Source organism: Otolemur garnettii, unplaced genomic scaffold, assembly GCF_000181295.1.
Source record: "Otolemur garnettii isolate 467f Iridium unplaced genomic scaffold, OtoGar3 scaffold00148, whole genome shotgun sequence".
In the NCBI taxonomy this organism is placed as follows: Eukaryota; Metazoa; Chordata; class Mammalia; order Primates; family Galagidae; genus Otolemur; species Otolemur garnettii.
The window spans coordinates 3363565-3368748 of record NW_003852543.1 but is presented as its reverse complement, the minus strand read 5'-3'; the positions used below and the strand labels follow the sequence as shown (position 1 = coordinate 3368748).

At 50.1% G+C, this 5184-nt stretch overlaps 1 pseudogene; it reads left to right on the top strand.

Moving 5' to 3' along the window:
- LOC105887954 overlaps positions 1-2978 on the top strand; it is an 18790-nt pseudogene extending 15812 nt beyond the window's left edge.
- Positions 2979-5184: the final 2206 nt, after the last annotated feature.

Sequence of the window (5184 nt, the reverse complement as noted above, 5' to 3'; positions counted from 1 at the left end):
TGCCAGCTCAGGTGTATGTGGCTAGCGCCTTAGCCGCTTGAGCCACAGGCACCAACCCTTTTTATTGGTATCTTACAGCTTCCGTTGCTATTGTGAATAGCCAATTTTTTTCTACAATTTCTCATTGATTTTTCTGATGAGTAGAAAAGCACTGATCTTTTGTATGACTTTGTATTGGTTATGATTGTGCTTATTAGTTCTAAAGTCTGTCAGATAATTCTCTGAGATCTTCCTGAGAGGAAGTCATATTTTCTGCATAGTACGCTGTTTTATTCTTTTCTCTTACCTTTCTTTCTTGTCCTGTGACAGGCCAGCACACTGAGAACATGGAACAACAGCCTGATCTCTTGGGTCTGCTGGCGTCGCTCCTCTATCTGCAGAATGCTCCATGAGCATCACTATTCACTATGATGTTTGTTAGAGTTAAAAATGCTTCTATTCTTCTATTTCAAGTATTCTAAGAATTCTGCTTCTTTGTGATCTTGAATCAGATTTGACAAGCTTGCTTGCTGTGGTGGAGACTGTGGGATTTCAGCTGAGAACATGGCTGCCCAGGATAACAGACGCCTTCCTTGTTTTTAGGTCTTTAGGTCATGTGTCCTGGCCTTCAGGGTTCAGTGGAAGTGACAGTGTAGCTTTCTGGAAATGTCCTTAATGGAAAGAGGGCATGTCCTCTTTTGCCCTTTCTCCTTTCTGCTGGCTGGAATGTCAATGTGAAAGCAGAAGCTGGCGCAGTCAACTTGAACTATCGGGTGACCTTAGAAATAGAACAGCAGAACAACAGGACAGAAGCACCCAATCCTTGGGAGTTCCAGTGCCAGCCCTGAGCTCCTACATCTCCACTGAAACCAGAGCCACTGTTCTGTCAGCCAAATAGAATCTTTACCTATTACACCTCGGTGCCACTGAAGAGTTTCAAGCATGGGACTGACATGGGCTATGAGTTCATTCTGGAGGCTACAGGGAGAATAGATGAGGCAGGAACCAGGTGGGAGATAGGGTCTGTCAGTTCCTCAAGTCTAAGTCCCCGGGCACACACTTGTAGTTGAACAAGGCAGGCTCATTTGTAGTGGGGGAGATCACACATCACAGGAAACTGGTGTCTCAGTAAGAAGGTGTTAGAAAGAAACTATTACAGGGTCTGGGCTATCCTTGTCACTTGCTTTGATGTGGTCTAGAGAATTAAACTCCATCTCTGGATGGAAAAGAGCCAACATGCTGTGATCATTATTGCACCTTACCACAAGGCCCTTCTTACTTTTTGGGCTAGAAGAACGAGGAGAGGGAAGAGTGTCATCAGAGCCTTGTGACAACTGGAATGTACAGAGGGGCTGTGCTGTGGGAGCTGGAGTCTTCCTGGGACACAGGCCCCTGCCCAAACCTTGGTGTCACAGTGTGGAGGGCACAGGAATAGAAGCCCCTGAGTTGCTCTCTCTTCCTTTCACCTGCTGCTCTCAAGCAGGGGACACAGGTCTGGGAAGAGGATGGATACTGATCAGCATGACTACTGCATTCTCAGAGCCCAGATGGTGCCCAGCATGTAAAAGTTACTCCCCAAACGTGTCTGAAGCTCTCAGAGGCCTTGGTTCCAGGCAGGGTCCCTCTAGTGTATGTGCTCATCTTGGGGAAACTTCAGGGTGGATGAGAGAGGCTGTTCGAGGTGCCAGAAGGAAGTGGGGCCGAGAGCAGAGTGGGCATCTCCCCTCTCACCACTTTTTCCCTGGGCCCTCTCATAGCTCTTCCAGCCTCTGATGCGACTGGGCTATCCTGGTGCAGCCTTCCTAGACTTCTTATCCTGGGGTCTGACAGCCTCCTGCCAGGCTGGGGCAGGATGGCCAGGCGGTAAGGCTGTTTTCTGGACTGCTCCCACCCCGTAGGCCCTGACTGGCTCAGTAGGCCTTTGCTGTGCTGTGCTCTAAGGAGGAGATGACCATAATGGACTAGGATGGATTTCATTCCCACCCAGTGTCTGCTGACTCTGAGCCCACACTGGGGGCCTTTGGTTGTGGAAAGAAAGACCCCCTTCACATCAACAACCCAGAGACATGTGTAGGAAGGGAGGGCCCAGCTAGACAGGTGGGGGCATTGACTGGATGGAGGACCATGTGGGGGCCTCTTCTCTCCCTGACTGCCTTCTCTTGCCCCACTGGATCCAAAGCAGGGGGAATCAAGGGCCACGAGATTGTGAGGTACTCAGAGAAGGACTGTCTGGGGGGAAGGTTTATCCTCAGCGGTGAGGGGAACTCACATATGGGGCAGAGGATCCAGAAGGCAGCCCTGTGCCTGGGGAGGGGCTAAGGGGGTGGGCTGGAAGTAAGGCCTTTTCTGGGGTCTCTATATAGGTGGGGGATGCCAGCCCACTTTCCTGCACTCAGCAGACTGTTGTTCCTTAATTATTTCAATTATTTACATACTGAGAGCCCTTCACGGCTTTTTAAAATGCCTTCTGGGATGGTGGCTCATTCGATTCCTACAACCACCCTGTGAGGCTGCTCCAGCCTCTTCCCCAGTGAGGCCTCAGAGGCTGGGGTGACATGACTCACCATATCCACCACCCACACAGAGGGGCAGTCTCGGCACACTGGGAAGGGAAAGGCGCCTTGTGTGAGCCTGTTGTTGATATATGAGCAGTTTCTATTCCCCTCCATTGACTGGGGATGTGGGCCTCTTTCCCACTGGGATCTGTTTCCAATCTCCCACACCCAGCATGGGGAATGGCCCCACTCCCTGCAGGGTGTGGGTGTGAGCTCTGCCAGGCTTCACCTTGGGGCTGCCAGGCTGCCGGACACTGCTTTGCCATGTGGCCACCCTACTGGACCTATTCCCTCCCATGATCAAGGTGCTAGTAAGTCCCTTCTTCCTCAGCGACACACCTCTCCTCAGGCCTCTGAGACCTGAGAGGTAGGTGATCACTGAAGACAAGCCTAATGGCTCTTCTGTGGCCTGTTCTTCCATCCCGCAGGAACAATGGCTGCTAGCTATCTATAGCCCCATTGCTCAGCATGGCTCTGGCAGGGGTCATCCCTGTGGTCAGGCACAGGAGGCCCTCATAAGAGGATTCAGTGGTTGGTCTGGAGGCAGGCAAGCTCTGTTAGGGGTGGAGGGGAGGGAGTCCTGCCCTGCAGGACAGACCATTCCTCTGCCCTGTCAGCCCCTTGCTCAGGATTCATCTGCCATGACACAGTTTCCCTCTCTGGGCCTCGGTTTCCTTATCTGTAAAGCAGGACTAATGATAATCCTTGAGTGAGGACAAAAGAGGGCATTGGAAAGGGCTGAACGTGGTTGGAGGCAGGTGAGCACACAGCAGCTCGCACGGGGGAGCAAATTCCTGAAGAGATCATGATGCTGCAGGGAGCTCCCAAGACGGAGTCATCACACTCCAACAGGGTGATCTGGGACACTTCCTGGAGAAGGCTGAGCCCCTAGGGAAGAGGGCACAAAGATGTGAGGGTAAGAGGCACTGCAGAGTAGCTGCTGCAAGCAAGGGTGGTGTGGGGGCCAGAGCAGCTTTGTGGTGACAGAACTAAGTATGGCTTTGCTCAAGAACATGTACTAAGAAAGGGGAAGAAATGACAGGGGCCATGACTCCTTGCTGAGGGATTTGGATTCATCCTGCCAACAACCACAGGGAGTCATGACTGGTCAGATTTCCTTCTCCGAAAAAGGATTTGGGTCTCAGTGTTGGGGGTGGGGAGCTAAGAGAGGCACAGGCAGGTGCCCAGGACATGGGGGTGGCTGTCACAATCGTCTGGTTAGGAGATGACAGGGCCTGGCTAATTCTGAACCAGCTAGTCAGTTTGGAGAGCCTCTTTGCTGAAACCTCACATTTGCCCCCAAACCAGATGTCAAATTGCTTGCACCCCACTGTGGGCCCTGGCGTGAGCATGTGATACCGACCAGTTCTCTGATCCCCTCACACCTTGGAATTAATGACATCTTTATTTTCTGATATAAAAAACTGTTTTTTCTCCTATTTTATGTTGTCATAAGACTTCATGGTGCTGTGGTGGCTCCAAAGAAGGAGTCAATTTCCAAACAAATTTCCAAGAATCAGAAAAGGTGGAAGTGTGTGTGAAGTGAGTTCGTCTCAGCCACAGTGGAGAAAGTTCCCTAGCCCTGGAAGACAGGATCTGGCCCATCTAGTCTGTAGCCACATGTAAGGTCCCATGCCCGGACAGGGCAGACACATCTTTGCTCTGCTCCCACTGGGTGGGGGTGGGATGACTGTGGAATTCCAACCAAGACTATAGGTTGCCAGGGGTAGGGGCAGCTATAGCCAGGTTCCCAGCATCTTGTAAGGTATAGGATGGCCTCCAGGTTCTGGGGAGCATAGGATAGCTTCTGAGTGCCCCTCACTCCAACTGGGGCCCTAGCAAGTAGACAGTCCAGGCTGGGGTCTGAGGCCTGGGCAGAAGGGTTTGCAGGTAGGACAGAATTTTTCATGGCATCTATGGTGAAGGGTGCAGGGAAGTGAAATTCTGGTGCAGGGGTGTTAGCAATCACAATTAACCTTAATGGCCATTTCACACAGGGTGCTGCTGGTCAGGCCTGATGAGCCTACCTGCCAACATCTGGAGATTTATTCATTTCCAAGGCTACTGTCATAGATAAGTTGGGGGACTGGACTCCATGGTACCAGTCAAGGACCCAGGGCACTCTGTGCACCCAGTGAAGTGTAAACTGGCTGTAAATTCAGTCTCACTAAAAATACTTTGAAGATATAGCCACCTTGAAAGCAAGAGACATTTTGACTTTGTAACCTATAAGGGGAGGATCTGTTAAATGTATTCTGTGCTGAGTAATAACACTGCTTATGTGTGCTTTTACTGGGAAGGTATAAAAATAACAAAAAGAAACAAGAGGGTAGAACAGCTTTTTTAGTGGATATCCTCACTGTTCTCTGGAATCGTTGGCTTTTTTGTAAATAAAAGTGAAACTGTTTTTTTTTAATTAAATGATAGCTGTATACATTAATGCAAACATGGGGTGCAGTGTAGTGTTTTCATATACAATTTGAAATACTTTCATCAAGCTGGTTAACAAAAAGTGAAACTGTTGATCTCTCATCCACTTCTCTGTTGATTGGCTTGAGTGACAGGTACATGGACTCCTTGTTCTGGCAACATGGGGAAGCCATGAAAAATTCTGCCCTATCTGCAGTCCCAGGTTCAAGGGCGAGGTCTG